Genomic DNA, 19,305 nt, shown 5'->3' on the forward strand with positions numbered 1-19,305 from the left:
CCAGGAGCCTTTCATCAAGCTGTCCTGAAGATGAAATGTTGTAAGGCTAGTGAGGGAGGTAGTTTTGATCTGGGGAGGGATGCTCCTTAGGCCTTCAACTTATGCTAGAGAGGTGGCTATTGACCTCACTTATGTGTAAAACCAGTCACCAGTTGGATGTGTGTGTGTGTGTGTGTGTGTGTCTATGTGTCTTTATGTATAAGTTTGGTCTCTAGGATGAGAAAACAATGTGGAATTTAGATGGTACTTTAATCAGGGTGTGCTAAATTTTCTGGCTCCCCAAGGAAATAGGACCTACTAATGAGAAATAAAACATTCTGATATCAATAGTAAAGATTATATGAAAATAATATTACTATAGTAAGGAATTGTGTAATAATAATATTACACAATAAGGAATTGTAGCCACAAACACCAAGGAAAACAGTGTTTCAGTTTCTGAGCTGACATTATTGGGCAAAACTGTAACCATCTCTCCCTTTAGTTTTTCCTTCTGTATGTGCAATAACATTAGTTGTTGTGTTTAATACATAGGATATTTGTTCTTAGACTTTTATGACTATTGCTAATTAACTGTACAGTCTTTTATTAGCATTTGAAGTTCTAATTACTGCAGTACCAGAACATTTTAATATCATGTAGAATGTAGAATGAGTTGCTTCTTTATTGATTTCTTGGTTTTTCAACTCTAGTTATGAATCTCAGTGAGTTAGTATTCATTAAAAGAGGACACCCCAGTTTAAAGCCCCCTTTGTTAGTGAACAAAGGGGTAGAGAAGTGATTTTTTGGCACTGAGGTTAATGTTGAATAGCTTCTTGCACATCCCATGCCAGTGGCTGGTTTTCAAGGAGTTGAGTGAGTTTCTGTGCCTGTTTAATACACCCCACCTGCTCCTGGCAGGCTGGTTCTCCTCCTGACCTGTCCACAGTCCACACTCACTGCCCTGTCTTGGCACCACGTGTTCCCTCAGTGGGACCATTTTCTTTGTTTCCTAGCCACACTTAACCTTCTTTTTAGGTCTTGTTAGATATCACTCTCTTCATTAAGCCTTCCCCAGTCCCAGCTCCCCCAAACTCTCTAGTTTTAACTTCAGTTTAGCATGTGAATTTATCTCGTGTCATTCATCAGTTGCCTCTGTGTGTCATTATCATGCCTCTAACTGGAATGTAAACTCTGGGAGGGTAAAGATTACCTCATGCATGTCTTCAGAACATCCACAGCCCTGTAAAGGTGCAGCTGTTCAATAATCTGTTGATGGATTGTTACCTATTTGTGGAAGATGATGGGTATAGAGAGAAATTTCAAAATGAAACTTACGACCTATGTCAATAGCTATAAATATAGAATCGTAAGATCATTGACAATTGGTTCAGACATGCATTAAGGGCTATCCTAAAGTCTTGTATTCCCTCCTTTCCCAAAAATACATATTGGGTACCTCCTGGGAATCAGGTACTATGTTGGCACTAGGGATGCAAAGAAGACAAAGGCATAGAACTCATAGTCTGGTGGAAGAGAGGCAGCCTTGTAAGTGTGTAGCTGTACTATGAATGGCTGGTACCATGGTGTATGTAAGTCACAGGTGATGGGATGCCAGAGGGAAGGGTAAGAAAATCCTCTTGGGGGTTTTCCTTCATCTGTCTGCCTCCTTATTGACTTTGGTTGGTAACTTTTCCTAAGCATGGGATTTTGTGACCTTACTGAGTAATGGTTTCTGGCATGATTATCCCTTAACGTTGGGAAGAAGCAGTTTCACATGTAGCTTTAGAGCACAAGCCCTGGAGCGAGATCTGGGTTCTAGTCACAATGCTGCCACAGTCTAGGGGTGGCCTTGAGAAAGCTTCTTTACCTCTCCAGTCCCCAAATTTCCTTATTTGAAAAAGGATAATCATTATCTAATCATACGAGTAAGATGAAGATTCAGTAAGATGATTCAGGAGTTGCAAGTCTGAATGCTCAGTAAATGTTAGCTGTTATAATATGGCTAGAAAATGTTCCTTTTATCTTTACTCCCTTTTTTCTCCCTCTGCCTACAACTTAAGCCCCCTTTTCTCTGCTATCATGCATGCCGTTCAGTCTCAGAGAAATATCTCATTGGACTCTAGGGCTTTAATTTCAGTACCAGGAGCACTATTTAGATGGATAGAAGACAGTGAGGGCGCATGAAATTGGATGTCCCTGGTTGTGAGCCTACCTTCCATCACACTTGCTGCCTCTGCCGGGCTTACTCTTTACCAAGTGCAGAGCCAAGGGGTGAGGATTTCTCTCTGTCCCATTGGGACATAAAGGGTGAATGAGTTAACATTTACAAAGTGCTTTGAGTTCCTTGGAGAAAAGGCACAATCTAAGTATTCTCATTAGTGTATGAATAATAGATGAGCATAAAGCACTTTGCAAATCTGAAGTTCTTTAGCAATGCTAAACAATACTTGCACCAACCTACCTGTGAGCGGAGGGGCTGGTTTGTGGAACTCTGATGGTTCTAATCTTGGTTGTCACTAATTTGAGGCATGGTGGTAGGCAAAATCCTTTTCCCCCTCTGGGTCTGAAGAACAGAGGGGTCAGAATGGCTGAAGTTGAAGGTAACTCTTATTTAATTCAGTGATTCCTTTTAAGGTTCTTTGTTTAGATGGAGAAAAGGCTACAGCAGGAGTCAGGGCAATGCCATTTGTAGGAGGGGGATGATAACTTCTCCAAAACAGGGCCAGCTATTGGGTAGTGATTCTGAGCAGTGGCTGCGCCTGCTCTTTCCTCCCCCTCGGTGCCACTGAGAATGGGTTTGCTTTTCCTCTGCCTGTGGAGGGGATGGGGGTCCTTGCATCCAGGACTGTGGAGAAAAGATCTCCTGGATCTGGGTCCTATAAAAATACCTAACAACCCTATCCCTTAAAAATTGTGGTAAAAGCACATAACATGAAATTTACCATCTAAACCCTTTTAAGTATATAATTCAATAGCATTAAGTACATTCACATTGTGGTGTAACCAATCTCAAGAACTCTTCTCATCTTGTAAAACTGGAAATCCGTACCCATTAAACAACTGTGGCAACCACCATTTTACTTTCTGTCTCTGTGGATTTGATTATTCTTAGTACCTCACACAAGTGGAATCCTACAGTATTTGTCTTTTTATGACTGGCTTATTTCACTTAGCATAACATCCTCAAGGTTCACCCATGTTGTAGCATGAGTCAGAATTTCCTTCCTTTTTAAGGCTGAATAATATTCCATTGTATGCATATACCACATTTTTTTAAACCACATTTTAAAATTCATCTATCAATGACACTTGGGTTGCTTCCTCCTTTTGGCTATTGTGAGTAAGGCTGTTATGAACATGGGTGTACAAATATCTCTTTGATACCCTGCTTTCAGTTCTTTTGAGTGGAGTTCCTGGATCATATGGTAATTCTATTTTCAGCTCTTTAGGAAATGACCATATTTTTTTGTTCTCTAAAATGTAGAGTTGGAAAGGAATTTTTGATGACCTCAGTTTCTCCACTCTGCGTTGTTATCTTCATCAAGGGCCTGCTATCACCTGTATTGCCTGAATTATGATCCTGAAGATAATTTGCATTTTTTTCAAGAGGATAACATAATCTTAGAATCTTGGGCTTGAATGGAACCCTAAAGACTTGCTATTCAGTGTAGAATGCTTTATTTCGGACACATTCAGGGCCCAGGAGCTCATAGTCTTATAGCATAAGCTCTCCTGGAGTTGGACAACTCTAATTGGAGATCCCAAGTTAAAACTTCCCCCCATCGGTCCAGTGGGACCACACAGAACAAGTCAAAGTCCTCTTCCACACCCAGACCCAATGGCATTTTAAGACCATAAGTCGTCTCATCTTCAGCCCACACATTTGTCCTTGACCTTTCCTTATGAGGCACTTCTCATCATCTTTGGCTTCAGAGGTAAAATTAGGTATGTGGCACCTTTTCAGAACTCCTGACGTGTCAAACAGAGGCCTGGGTTACTTCACCTATGCTGGCTTTCCTGGTTGACACAAAACACAGTCAGGCCCCACCTGCTTTAAACCACAGCTCTCTGCTCCTGTAAAGTCTGCCAAATATAACATTTGGGAAAATGTTGGGAAGGTGGGAAGATGATGATGTTTCCCTCAGAATATGCATAGGAAATGGACATCTCCTTTCAAGGCCGGCCAGAGTAAATATTGTATCAGCAGGGAAGTGTTTGACTGCAAGTAACATCTGACTCACAGTGTCTAAAATAATAAAGACATTTAATGAACTCAAATAGCCAGAGGTCTAGGCAGTTTTAGATATGGTGTGGTGGTTCTTTCTCCATATTGCTCAATTAACCCCATCTTGTCTGCTTGTTCTTAGGCTTCCTGTCTGATGGTCACAGTGGCTGCTTCAGCTGCAAACAGCACATCTTCATGTTTAAGGTAAGAGGAGATGAAAGCCTTCGACCTTACCTCTTTCTCTCTCTCTTTTTTTAAACAGGGACATTTTTTCTTCCGCAAGCCTCCTCCAAACAAACTTCCCCTGATATATCTTTTCCCAGATCTGAGTCCCACTTACAGCAATTACTCACTCCATTCCAAGAAATGGGGTTGCTGTGCCCGTCTTGGACAAATCACAGCTGATCCTTTGGAAATAAAGACGCCATGCTGTGTGAACAACTGGATCCCTAAGGAAGCAGGGAGAATGCCTATGGGCTGACGATTGGCAGTGTTGACCACAAATATGTCACTCAGAAAAATCGAGAGTGACCACAATTTTATTTAAAAACTTGTGATTTACAGAGTCATGTTTAATTAAGGGATTTTTAACCTTATCAGTTAAACTTATCGAGACAGAAAGATGAGATACCTTGCTATATTCCTTAAATATTTCTTTCAGCCCTCATTCACTGTTTCTCAGATATACTGCAAAAATGATGATTATAATAATATACCTGAGTAATATTTCATGGTTCACAAATTATTTTCACATACATTATTCATTTGACCCTCACCCAAACTGTGTGGCGGTAGGTAAAGTATTATTATAATTTTCATTATGTTTTAATTGGGCTTAGGTTTAGAGGGCTGAGTTCATCATACTTATTACATGGCACATTAAGTATCTAGTTTGTCTGCTGCCCCTCTGTTGTTTGCATAATTAATTAATCAATACACTATCTTTTATCTCTCTTTCTCCCGCTCCCACTTCTCTGCCTCCACACAGACAATCATGCTAAATGTGTCCAATGTTTATCTTGTTATTTATATGTGCACATCTAAAACATATATTTTGTTTAGCATGTGTGCAATTTTTGTTTACATAAGCGTCAATTTTCTTTAGCTCTCACTGTTGTTTGCATTTTTTTTACTCAACACTGTGTTTACAAGAGTGATCCGTGTTGCTGTGTGTATCTACCCCCTTGCCTCTAAATGTTGCATAATATTCCACAGTGTGAGTCCGTCATGGTTTACTCGTCTATGCCCCCTAGTGGAAACCTTGGTAGCCTCCAACTCTGGCACACGAACATCTGCACTGCTGATGAGCCTGGATGGGAATTTCTGTGGGAAGCAAACTCAAGAGAACGGTTGCTGAGCCGTAAGACAGACACTTAAATTGAATAAGTACCACCAAAAAGTCTCTCTAGAAAGACTGCACAGTCTATACTACCAGAAATTGTTCACATTTTACTGGAAACTGGGTCTGGAGGATATTTCAGTTGATCAAGCTTATACAAGCAGAAAAAGTGAATTGGGTTGTCGAGAACCCAAATCCAGGTCTTCTGACTCCAAAGCCTTTTCATTTTCCAGGGCATCACTCTGTAAGTCTCTGGATCATAATACTGAACACTTACAAGATTTCTTGGGGCTTTTATTATTTAGTGAATACCTTGAATTTCAGAAATAGCTTCGCTGGTGTTAATGGCAAGTAGCGGGCTGAAGAACGAATGAAAGTAAATGGGAACTTCATGTTCTGTGATCCTGTTCAACTTGGTCTGGGTCCTTTTGACTGCTCTACACATGTTATTACATTCTTTCGGGCAGTATTTGAGAAAGAGGAAGTGCTCGATAGCTAAATTCTATCCCTCCCACCTGCCAAGGGCCAGACTGTAATACATTTATGTCTGTTTGACTTGAGAGTCAATGAGGAGTCCTAGAGTCAGAGAGTGTTACAACCAGAAAGGGACTTAGAGACTGTCAAGTTCAATACTCCCATTTTACATCTGGGGAAAGGGAGGCCCCAAGAGAGGAAGCCACTTGCCTGAGGTCACATAGCCAGAGGTCACCTGAAAACCAGCCCATCTCCCTTTCCACTTCCCCAGACACAGAGACTTTCCCCTGCTCACTCAGGAATCCACAGTGTAACCTTAACAGCCGGAGGTGTGTGTGTCCCAAACAGTGTTGTACTGGTACATGTTTAACAACCACCTTTCTGGGGGGAGAAAAACCCCGAACAAACTCCAAGTGTGGCATTTGCCAATTTCTCCTACTATGGCCATTTCAAACTGCCGAAGGGATGTCACTGAATGTGGCCTTGGGAGTGATGGGCCGCAGCCACCATTAGGAGGCATTTTCACCACAGATTCCATAAGAGTAAAATCCAGTAAGATGATTAAGAAGTGATGAGCTTTGACTCTTTATTACCTCTGTCTTTAGTATGTTATTTGAGTGTAAGTTTATATAATTTAGTATCTAATAATGTCTGTGTTTAATGCTAGCCCATAAAATTCCTGAACATTTAACACTCAGTTCTCCTGAGCCAGGGTGACCTAGCTCCAGGACACCATTGCCTGGAAAGTAATGAAACCTGCTTCTCGGTGTGGCAACCTGTTCTCCTGGTTTATAAATTTGTCTGGATTCTTTTGAACACTTTGGAGGAAACACGAAATGTGAATATAGTGAAAGAAAAAAAGAGGATAAATGAGTTATTCTAGAGATACATTTTCTGGATAGCTGAAGGCTTAGCTCTAAGCTCCCAAACTACAAAAGCTTTAACTCTTATAGATAGACTTTTCGAAGAATTGTGTCTCACCCTTTTCTATTTCATTACGCATGAGGCATTAGAGCTTATTGCCTTTTTTATTGGCAGCAGGGGCAGGTAGAGGTGTGGAAAGATATTTGCCCCTGGAATAAATGACCCCAGACTGCTGTGTGGTTGGGGCTCTTGACTCACTTCCTAGAGTTTTGAAAATTTTATTCTCACTCACTGTCCAGAGCTATGACGTCTTCCTACTGTCAGTGTGTCTGTCTCTAGCTTCTCCTCTGCTCTTTGTAATTGACTAGAGATACACGGAGCCAAACCTATTGGAATCATGTTAAAAATGTTGTTAACCTGCTGGAATATGGGCCTGATGAGTAAAATGCTTAAAATGTTAGTGCATGGATATTGCAATTTTTTTTTTTTTTTGGCTGCTCAGAAGGCTTTCGGCTTAACTTTCGGTTCTCGTAGAATCTCTGGAGAGGAGGCATTCCTAGATTACCATGCTCTAGATCAGTGAGTACTGCTACAATTACATTCTTATTATAAATCAGAATGTACTGTATCACCATGCATGTATTACGTAGAAGAAAGCAAAAGTCACCTCTGGGCCAGGCACTATGTCAGATAAAAAGTAGAGCAGTCCTGGCCTGCGTTTTGAGGAACCCCACAATGCCGCAGGAACATGAAGTGTTCCAAATGGTGAACTTTGTATTGAACGGTAAGAATTCAGTTGGAAAAGTTCGGGGCACATGTCCTTGCTCTAAAAGGGATTCTCGGACTCTTTCAGCACAGACCAGGTGATGGCTGGGGAAGCAGATTTAGTGTTTGAGAGTTCCCCCACCTGGAGTGGGGGCGGTCCCTCTGCGCAGCTGCCCATTCTTGGGGCTGGGGAGGAAGTGGACTGCACTGCCTTTCAGCAGAGCCCCCTGCCCTTGTTCCGCTGGTCTATCCATTCCTTTGTGTATAACAACACTAGGTAATCATCTTCCTACTTTCAAAGAGCAAGTGGTTTTCCCCACTTCTGTGTTCTTTCCTAACTGCAGGAAAGGCAGCCTCAGGTGCTGATGGCAAACCAGCTCTTCTATGCAGAAAAGAGACATCTCACCCCATTCCCAATACCTCCCTTGCGAATTTGCCTCGCTTCCCTTTGGACCCTTAAAGCTTTTGGGAATCCTCAAGGGCCCCCCTCTCATTATACTTCCTTTCCTTAAGCCCTTATTAGCTCCTTGGATAAGATTCATTCGATGAGCCTGGGACGGAAGCAGAGCCCAGTGCTTGGGGTGGTGTATGGAGGGCAGGAGCCAGCAGGTGAGCAGGCCCAGAGACAAATTTCCTTTCCTGGGCTGGCCTGGGACTGCTTGCCCTTGACATCATTCAGGCAACTTTTTTGAAGTCTTTGGAACTGGGGTCACCCCACATAGGGCAGCGGGGAGCCCAGTAACCAGGGCTTGCTCCCGCACGCCCCGCCTCATTGGTCTAATTAACAAGTTGGGTCCTTTCCAGCTCTTTTACGTGGCTCTCATGGGGCTGGGCTCCACTGGGGGCGGGCAGACAGTCTTACTTTAAGCTGTGTATCGATCTTCACGTGGTCATGTGCCCCTCTTGAGGGAGCACTCTCATGTTTTAAGTGCATGCAGTTACTCTCTTGACTGGCTTGTAAACAGGTTTTAATGGGGCTATTAGTGTAAAAGGACAGGAAACTTTCAAAAACAGCCTCTTAAATATTCATGAGGATGTTAAATCTGGCGCTTAATCACCAGTGTTTGCACACAGCTAACGGGGAGGGAGGACAGCTGACAGGCTGCCTTCACTCGGAACAATTGACAGGGCATTAATAAACGCTCTTACAGGCATGATTAATGGCCAAGAGAACAGGACTTTTTCTTAAACAAACGGAGCCCCTCTCCTCTGGGGACTCCTTTTTTGGCGGGGAGTGTCCATGTGGGTATGAGCGTGAGATTTAGGGGGAGATGGAGGCTGGAGGGGTGTCACAGACAAGACGTGTTTTTTTCCCTTCAGAAATAGTTAACTGGATACCTCCCCACCTATCCAATCTGACTGTCCATCTCCCAGGGAATGGTTTCCTCAAGGGAAATATTCCAAAAACTTAAGCAGAGAATCTCCAAAGAATTCCCTACCTGGAGAATTCTTAACTCAACCTTGGCAGGGCCATGAGGTAAGCGCCTGGGCCCTCATTATGGGAGCTCCCTGGAGGGTCATTATCAGCTGCCTCTTCCATACCTGAGCTCACTTGCTTTCAGATTGGAGTTAAATGCGGACAAAGATGGTCCACTGTGGCTGAGGGGCTCCTGCAAGCTGGCTCCCACCCAGCCTACCTTTCTATGTGTGCATTTTAGTTCCTGGAGCATCATCATTCTCTTACTTTTCTCTGTAGCATTTGATGTAAAGCCCCTACTGAAAATGTATGGGAAGAGTGCTTTTTAACTAGTAAATGGTCTGCACTTCTGGAATGGACCTTGGAGACTGTCTGGGCCCATCCTTGCTCCCGCTAGAAAAAGACACGGAGGCACAGAGAGGTGAAACAACTTGTTCAAGGACACATACTGAGGTAGTGACAGAGGGCACTGGACCCCCGGTACCTGACTCCTGGTCGACCCTCACATCAGCATGATGTGACTTCTCCAGAGAAAGCCAGAAGGAACAGACACCCAGTTGCTTCAGAGGTACTGCAATTTCAAGTATGCCAGATCTGATAGCAAGACCTGTGCTACTGGAATCCAAACCAGTTTAAGCATGGAAAATTCTGGAAAATATCCCAGTTTCTTTGTAGTAGGAAATCCCAGCCTCATTATCTGAGACCAACTCAGAAATTCAAAACTGTTTCCTCCCTATAAGTGCCAGTTGGGTTTTTTGGCTGACAAGTTCCATTTAGAAATGAAACCAAGGCATAAAGTCAGAAATCCATAAAAATCTGTTTTTACAAGCTAGAAAAAAACCCACTATGCTTTTTTTTTTTTTTGCGGTATGCGGGCCTCTCACTGTTGTGGCCCCTCCCGTTGTGGAGCACAGGCTCTGGACACGCAGGCTCAGCGGCCATGGCTCACGGGCCTAGCCACTCCACGGCATGGGGGATCTTCCCGGACCAGGGCACGAACCCGCATCCCCTGCATCGGCAGGCGGACTCTCAACCACTGCGCCACCAGGGAAGCCCCCCCACTATGCGTTTTAATGGTAGAAAAGGGCAAGGAAATCAGTGTCTTTCATAAAAGTCTTCCCAGTCCCCAGCCCTTGCTGCCCACATTCCACATATACCTATCAAGCCCTTCTTGTGCACATGCTACCAAATTAGGGGCTGGGGTGGGGAAGGTTGTCACGAAGATGGATAACAAGTGTCTCCACTCCCAGGATACACTTCCTCTAGTTAGCAATTTAACTCTAGGGCCGTGTCATAAGACTGATCACAGTACCAGGCTGAACTTTTTGCAAATATTGCTTTCATCACCCCTGCTCAAGAATCTAAGGTGGCTCCCACTACATCTGGGTCCAGCCCAGACTGGCTTGCCTCTGCACAGCCAATCTGAGATTCCACTTAGAGCCAAATACATCCTTTCTTTCTAGTCAGTGGACCAGGCAACATTCTACAGACACTATGGATAATGATCCTTAATCATAGATTTGTTTAGAGACTCAGTGCAGCATTTTTTTAATGGAATGCCAACTAGGAATGAAAAATCAGTATCTCTTGCTAAACAGTTTGCATTAATGACTTCCATAAGAGCCAATCTATTGATTTTTTAAAATAACAAAACTCCACTTGTCTCTTTCATCTGGATATATAGCTGGTAGGTGCTGTTGGTAAAGCAACCATTTTGAGAAATAGTTTCCTTTTTGTAATTAGAATGAATGTATTCTGACAGTTTTTTACCAATAATGGTTGCAATGTTTGGTACAAATGCAAAGCACAGATGAAGCTTTAAACCCCAGTGGGGTTGGGCACTGTTTTCTCAATTAAAGGCTGATTGTCAGCTCTATGAAGTACAAGGGCAGATTCCACATGTTTTGTTACATTATCAAACTGACACCAAATACTGGACAGCACAACATTGATTTCACAGCACACAACTTTGGATTGACATAATGCCTTATTCTATAACATTATTTTTGGTTTGTTTGTTTAATCAGCCAAGTGTAGTAGGATTCAGCATGGTTCACTGAAGACACTCGGACTAAGATGTAGGAAGTTTAAGTTCTACTACCAGTAGTTTCCCTAAATTATTATATTAGGCAAACCTCACTTTCCTTACCTGTAAAATGGGTGCAGTAAAACCTGTCATATCAATCTGTTGTTTTAAGTGAAGTAATGCATACATTACTTACTTGCTGTTTCCATTTGATGTCTCACAGGCATCTAAAAAGGAAAATTTCCCATACTGAACTTAAAATCTCCCCCCAAAGCCTATTTCTTCTCTGACATTCCCAGATCAATCAGTGGCATCACAAACTACTCAAGTGCTCATACCAGAAACTGGAGTCATCCTCTCCCTGCATTGTAGCTAATCAATAACACATTCCATTCTGTCTTTTAAGTGAGTCTCAGATCTATTCACTCCACTGACCAGCCTAGTCCAAGCCGTTATCATGTCCTGCCTGGGTGTCTGACTGCAGTCACCTCCTTACTCTCCTGCTCCACCTAGTATTGCCTCCTCCACTTTGGACCTCACACAGAAGCCAGAGTCATCCTCTTACAGTGTAAACCCACTTGCGTCACTCTCCTACTTATAACCCTCCATTGGCTGCCCAAGACCATTAACATGGCCTGACAGGCCATGACAGTCTTATTCCTACCTGCCCCTCAGTCTCATTTTGATCTCTTTCCACTCCAAACACACTGCTCTCTTCTGCTTCTTATGTGCTTCTTTGTAGACCCAGAGCCTTCACAGTACAGCTCTCTCTTGGGGAAGCTCATAACCTCATCTTTGCCTGGATGATTCCCACTGTCTTTGAGATTTCAGTGTAAATATCAAAAGCCACTCTTGGAGAGGAGACTCCCTGCTCCCACTCTCATTCCCCAGTAGGATTGATTCTTATTATCATTATCTTCTGTAGCATTTTAAAAAATTGTAGGGAATTCTCTGGCAGTCCAGTGGTTATTACTTTGTGCTTCCACTGCCAGGGGCCCAGGTTTGGTCTCTGGTCGGGGAACTGGGATTCCACAAGCCGTGTGGTGTGGCCAAAAAAAAAAAAAAAATTGTAACATGAACATTTATTTGTGTGATTACTTGGACTGTAAGCTCCAAGAGCACCACTTTATTCACTTCTGTGCCCCCAGTGCCTTGACAGAGTGCACATGACATGGTAGATACAGAAAGATAACAGGATGAATGCCTTGAACACCAAGCATCAATACAAATTCAAGTTATTTTCATCCTTGTGTCTGTGGGACACAAAATTGAGTGGCAAGATGAGATGTTTCCGCGAGTAAGAAATTTTTTGTTGGTAAGTTAATAGAGACTCATTTTGAAATAATTTAAATCTAAAGGCGAAGTTTATTCACCCCAGTAACCTAACTATACAAAGGGTAAGACTGGTGTTGGCCTGAGGTACTCAAAAGATGGTGGTCAATGTCTCTCTATCTCTTTTCCTTCTGTCTCTGTCTCTCTCATTCTTTTTTTTTTTTAAATAAATAAATATTTATTTAATTAATTTATTTAGGCTGAGCCGGGTCTTACTTGCAGCATGTGGGATCTTTAGTTGCAGCATGCAAACTCTTAATTGTGGTATGCATGGGGGATCTAATTCCCCGACCAGGGATTGAACCTGGGCCCCCTGCATTGGGAGTGCAGAGTCTTACCCACTGGACCACCAGGGAAGTCCTTGTCCCACTCATTCTTGTTCGACTTCACTCTTTAATGCAGACAGATTTCTCCATGGGACAGAGAATGCTGCTGTGGGGACCCCTAGATTCACAATTTTTTAGTGCTTCCTGCCAGGAGACCCCAGGGAGGGGTTCTGATTGATCCTTCCTTGGGTCACAAGCCCATCCTTGGTCTCTGTGGCTGCTGTCCCCACTCCAGTCAAGAGGATGGAGCCATCACTAGTCTACTGTAGAACTTCTGGGCTTAGGATCTGTTACCAGAAGGGTGGGGAGAGGTCTGGGCCTGACAGTTAAAGACAATGGCCACCATACATGTGAATTGTGTTGGAAAGGAGACCATTGATCTGTATTCTAATGTTCATGAATTGAGCCTCATTTTTTTCTGGCTCCTGCCACAGCTCAGTTTCATCAGAAAACGCAGACAGAGATGGCTTTGCCTGTGCATAGAGCGGGCAGCCAGCCTCTCTGTGGAATGACTTCCACAAAAGGAGTCATTCTTTGGGTTAGGACAAGAGTCCAAATGGTTAATTACAATTCAGGAACCCATATAAAAAGTCAGCCTTGTAATTCATGGCGTCAATAGCCAACCCAAATATTGTTATCCCTTATTTCTAGGGAGTTAGTGGTGGAGACTTAAAAAGTCTTTTTATGGAGGCATCAAATGGCAGTGAGGATCCTGCCTGGTGGCAGTTGAATTAATAAGTGAGGTGTGAAAGATAATATATTTTCACCAATCCTTCATAGTCTAATTAAATGTCACCTCCTCCTGAAGCTTTTCACTGTCCCCTCATGAGGGCTAATAGTTAAAGTTCTGTTCATAGAATGTTATGAGATTTTAGTGAGTTAATACATATGAAGCACTTAGAATGGCACTGGGCACATTGTGAGCACTCAATAATTGTTACTTTGATAGGACGAAAGGAAGACTATAGTAACAGTGGCTACTAAAAACAGATGTCACAGCCTTTCTATGTCCTGGGTCTGTATATGTTTTTCCACTTGATACATGTTAACTTTTGCTTTAAGAGCTTGCCTGGGAACCACACTATGGGAATTTCCGGTCCAAAATCACTGTGCTGGGGCTGGGTTATCTCATGCATGGCCATTTTTTGGCTGGGCTCCTGTAAGAACTTTACAAAATTTAGATAGCGTTTCTAACATTTTGTGCTTACGTTTCACTGGTACATCTTGTTTAAAATGTGGTTTTCCTGAGTCCCACCTGAGAGATCCTGATTCAGTAGTTCTAGGGGAGGGGCCCAGGAATGTCAATTTCTAACCACAGCTTTAGTGATTCTCTGGAAGGTGGTTTCATGGACTATGGTTTGAGAAAATGACCCAGAGGAAGGAGCAGTAGAGCTGAGGAGGGATGAGGAAAATGAGAAGCACTTATTCTGTAGTTGGGACTTCCCAAAGTCCCAAAATGTCCCCACCAGGAAAAGAACTCCATCATGTTTCCCTTATGTGCCAGCCAGAATGAGTGTCACATAGGTGTGAAGCATCTGCTGAACCTACTGGTCCACTCAGCTTATGGCCATCTGGGCCAGTGACAGGGTCACAGCTCTGTCAAGCCATAAACTCAGCACTTATTCACTGCTGTGCTGCCCATTTGAAAGAGAAGATGGTAGTGGGTGGGGGCATGGAGTGCTAGAAGTCCCATGGAATAAATGTCATTGTGGACATCATGGTGGATGCTCCCTAGGGTCCTGTTGTCTTGTATGAAGAGAATTCCAGAAAGGTTCAAGAATAGATTTTGAATGGTCAGATGCAATTCCGAAGACTCTGCTCTTTGGGCAGGAGTTGGTGTGTATTAAGGCAGCCTGTCAGAGGAACATGCATTACCAACTCTTATGCTTTTGTATTAAGCATTATTTCTCATCTTTACAGTCAGATTAATGGAGATTAGTGGTTCCACTTAAGAGTTTAAACATTGTGCTGACCCAAATTTTTGGAGCCATCATAACGTGGTGCTATATGTTCAAAGGCTGGACCAGCTGGTAGTCAAGTTGGGGAGGGAGAGGTCTACATTTTCACAAAGTGATTTCATTAATTGTTTTGTGTAAGAAAGCTGGGGTGCCTCTTTATACATAATGCATATATGGCACTGTCCCTACTTTCCACACACTTAAACGCCCATCAGTCCAGTCCGGTGATGCTCCTTTGCTAAGAGGACATTTAATAATCAATGGTCACTCACGCTTGCCTCCCCTTGACTTCTGTGGGTGAAGCCCAGTCCCTGAAGTCCCAAATGGTTTCATTAATGTCTTTTATCCACTCAATAGATAAAAATAAACCTCTCCAAAGCTCTTAGGAACCCACCACCCTGTATGTAGGAGGGAAAAAGAGGACGGCTGTTAATAAATAAACTTAAATATCTCCACAAGAGCCCACAGCTGTGACCCAGAGAACATAAGAACCATACCCAGCCTTCCTTTCAGGTCAGAGTTACTTTTTATTCATTGACAGATTTAGTAATTGAAAACTCTATGTCTTAGTTCAGGCTACTATAACAAAATACCATAGATTCAGTGACTTAAACAACAAACATTTATTTCACATGGTTCTGGAGGCTGCAAGGTCCAAGATCAAGGTGGTGACAGATTCTGTGTCAGTGAGGACCCTTTCCTGGTTTTCAGACTACCATCTTTTCGTTGTGTCCTCTCGTGGCCTTTCCTTGGTGAGTGCACATTAGGGAGGGGTGGGGAGAGAGAGAGAGATCTTGTGTCCCTTCCTCTTTGTATGAGGTATTAATCCCATCATGAGGCACCCCCCTCATCTAATCCGAATCACCTACCAAAGACCCCACCTCTAAATACCATCACAATTGGGGGTTAAGACTTCAACAGATGAATTTGCAGGGATGGAGGAGGGACACAATTCAGTCCGTAGCTCTCTATGGCTGTTATAAAGTTGAAGAGGATGTCACACATGAATTCTACTTTAAAGTGAACTGTCTGTTTTTCTTGGCAAGTGTATTCAGGGCTATTAGGATATTCACTTGTATATCCTCAAAGTGGAAGAACTTAGTTGGAAACAGTCAAAACCTATGTGGAGCCAAATCTGGTGAATAAGATGAGTGATCAAGCTGGAGAAGAGCATATTTGGCTAAAGACAAAATAATGTGACTGGTTTTGTTGCATGGCCAGCAGGAGCCAGAGGTTACCAAGAAAGGAAGCCCCCAAATGCTTGGCATAAGGGTTGCATCAATAGATACAAAGATTAGTATGGGGCAGAAAAGGAATCAGAATTTTGTGGAGGGAGGGGTATGTTTAACTTGAAAAGGCTCTGACCATCCCCTCTCCCCCAAATCCAGTTGGGAATCACTGGTCTAAACTGTCAAAGGGATGTCCTGGAAGATGAGCCCTCATTTAATATGCAGGCGTATTTGTTCTAAGAAATGTTCTCTTTACCTTATAACCATACATTACATGGAACAATTTTTTTTAAAGTGACTTCATGCTTTTTTTTAGGAGTCTCTATAAATATCTTCATAGTTTTATCTTTCATAAAAATTCCCCACAATACAAAGTATGTATAAAGTATTTAAAGTAAACTGTTATTTTAACTACGACAGCATCAACCAATTCCCCTACAAATGCTGATGGTGTCAGTAGCGTTGTAGAGAGAGGTAGTCATTGTCATTATTTTCTTGTGTTATAGAGGAGGAATCTAAGACTCAGAGGGGAGAAGTTGCTCGGCAAAGGCCACACAGCTGGTAAAGGGCAGAGGCAGGATTAATTTACATGTGTATGACTTAAAATTCACTCTGATGGCAATAAGATTTCTGTCTTTAGCCCCATTTCCTGCAAATCAGGAGAGAAGGGAGGTGGGACTTGTTACAATCAAGCTTGTTTGGGCAGAGCTCTCCCCTTGTCCTGGTTCTTCTGGGGAGCCCAGATGGAGCTCTTGAGGCTTGAAGATTCACATTAGCAGAGTGCTTTAAATGTTGGGTTGGAGATAAAACTTCATTAGTGCCGAAAGGCCTGGAATTCTTGCATAGAACCAGGGAACTGAGGGAAGTAAAGCAATACCATTTTCTTACTTCTGTTGGCCATGATTGTTTGAAATATCTTTGCTGTGAAACATTAAAGTAGCAGTTAGGTTCCCTGTTATGCATCGCTCTTCCTCTCTAGCTCTGTGTGCTTCTGATAGTCTGGCCTTCTTGCTATCTTCTTGATGTGTTGCCCCACGGCAGTGTTAAATCTGTTCTCTGAAGTTACTGATACATCATTGGACTTATGGAATGTTCCAGAGTCCCCTTTATTCTGCCTCTTTCTTGAAGTAAGTCAGTTAGTCTACTTCAAGGATTTAACAGTTTCTGTCATTGGAGATCTTCTCAGGCCTTGCTACTAAATGTGCAGCCAGTAGACCAACTAGAAGCATCAGCATCAGCATCACCTGGGAAATTATTAGGCAGAATCTTAGGCTCCATCCCAGACATGCTGAGTCAGAAGCTGCATTTTAATGAGACCCCTAGGTGACTTAAAATTTGAGAAGCAATGCTCTAATGAACCCACACAATATTTCTGTGCCCATGGATGTCAGCCTTCTGACCCAGGTGACACTCCCCAGGGGTCTGCGTTTGGTTTGGGGTGGGAGGGAACCTGGAAGAGAGGGAAAGCTTGGATTGGAAGACCTAAGGATTGCTGTTTCTTTCTTTCCTTCCTTTCTTTCCTCTGAGAGTCAAAACCACCCATATGAACTCTTTGGATATTATCTAACATGCTCCAGGCAAGGGGAAAGAAAGGTAAAATGACTGTTTTCTTATAATCATGCGTTCTTAAAAAGGAAAGAGATTTGGATATCTTCTGTTTACTTCCTTGAATAGAAGTTGCTTCTATAGCATCTCAGACACACAATGTCCTGCCCTTGTTCAAATACATCCAACGTTGGGGATCTCACTGCTTGCTGTGTAATTGTCATTTTTTCTTTCCAACAAACATTCGTCAAGTGCCTCCTGGGGGTCAGGCTGTGTTAGGGCATAAAGAAAAAGATGTCAGTCTGTTCCTATCCTCAGGTGGTTAACAGTTTGTAACGTCAGCTCCATGAATGTATCATATCCTCTCTAAGTCTTCCCGAGGCCAATTAAATCTATGGTGGTATATATATACATACCAGTTTTGGAATTAGTGTTGAGTATAAATCCTAGCTCTATAATCTTGGATCCCTCTGAGCCTCAGTTGTTTCATCAACATTAGGATTATTTTGTTGGTAACAATAACACAGCTCTGATTATCATTAGCAAAAAGGAAGATTTATTGGCCCATGGAATCAAAGGAATGGTTGAATGACAAAACAAAGCAGCTAGGTTTCAAGAACTGCTGCAAACCAAGACTAGAAATCCACGTAGTTCTCTCTATCTCTTTCTGCTTGCCCTGACTATTGACTTTAGTCTCCAGAGTGGGAAATATGACTACATCTTACAACTCTGAGGACCTCTAAGGAAGTAATTAAGTTTAAATGAGGTCATAAGGATCTGAGAGGATTCGTGCCTTTATAAGAAGAAACACCAGAAAGCTTGATTTCTCTCTGTCCACACATGCACAAAGGAAAGGCCACGTGAAGACACAGCAAGAAGGCAGCCGTCAACAAGCCAGGAAGAGAGACCTCACCAGAAACCCACCATGCTGGCATCTTGATCTTGGACTGTCACGCTCTAGAACTGTGAGAAAATAAATTCTATTGCTTAAGCCACTCAGTTTGTGATATTATTATGGTACTCTGAGCAGACTAATACAATTTGCATTTCTCCAGTGAGTAATGGAGTGGGACTTCTTTTCATGTACTTTATATACCTTCTTGGGAGAAATGCTAGTTCAAATCCTTTGCTGCCCATTTTGAAATTTTTTTTTGTCTTTCTGTTTATGAGCTGTAAGAGGAATTGTTTTTCATTTGTTTTATAATTTCTTATCCTTTTATTACAGATTATTTCTTTTTCATCCCCAAATCCAGTCAACCACCAGTTCTCACTCCCACTTATCACTTGAATGTAACCTCTCTGCTGCTGCTGTTATCTAGGCTACTATCCCCCCTCCTTTACTGCTTTTGCCTGTTTTCTGTCCCTGCCTGGATCCATTCTCCATACCACAAACAGAATATCAAGTTCGTCATGTCACTGCCCTACCCAGAACCATTCAGTTGGTCTCTAATTCCTTGTAATGAATTTTAAACTCCTTTACGTGGCTTTTAAGACCCTCCATAATTTGCCTCCTATCTACTCATACCTCCAGCTATTCTCCCCCTAAAAATCTAGAGCATCTCTCTCCCTGTCTCTTTCTCTCTCTCCAGGGATACACTGGGGTACATTTCAAAGTCAGTTCAGACATCACTATACTTCACACTAAACCATTTCAGCATGCATGTCATTTATTTATATTTTTACATAAAATTTATACACAATAAAATGAACAAATCTTAAATGCATTATTTGATGACTTTAACCAATGCCTGCAACTGTGTATTCCAACCCCCTGTCAAGATCTAGAACACTACTACCATCCCAGAAAGCTTCCTCATGCCCCA

General features: G+C 42.5%; 1 long non-coding RNA gene and 1 other non-coding gene across 3 annotated transcripts in view; one reads left to right on the plus strand and one right to left on the minus strand.

Annotated features, from left to right (window-relative positions):
* The window catches only part of LOC132502569 (uncharacterized), a 70,603-nt gene that overhangs the window by 16,469 nt on the left and 34,829 nt on the right, over window positions 1–19,305 (plus strand). For both annotated transcript variants that reach the window (XR_009534492.1, XR_009534491.1), the window contains exon 2: window positions 4,350–4,411. This is a non-coding gene — a long non-coding RNA (uncharacterized LOC132502569). The remainder of the gene's footprint in view (window positions 1–4,349; window positions 4,412–19,305) is intronic.
* On the minus strand, window positions 12,708–12,780 carry TRNAG-CCC (transfer RNA glycine (anticodon CCC)). The gene has a single exon. It is a non-coding gene; the product is annotated as a tRNA-Gly (tRNA).

This window comes from Mesoplodon densirostris, chromosome 15, assembly GCF_025265405.1.
Source record: "Mesoplodon densirostris isolate mMesDen1 chromosome 15, mMesDen1 primary haplotype, whole genome shotgun sequence".
Classification (NCBI taxonomy): domain Eukaryota; kingdom Metazoa; phylum Chordata; class Mammalia; order Artiodactyla; family Ziphiidae; genus Mesoplodon; species Mesoplodon densirostris.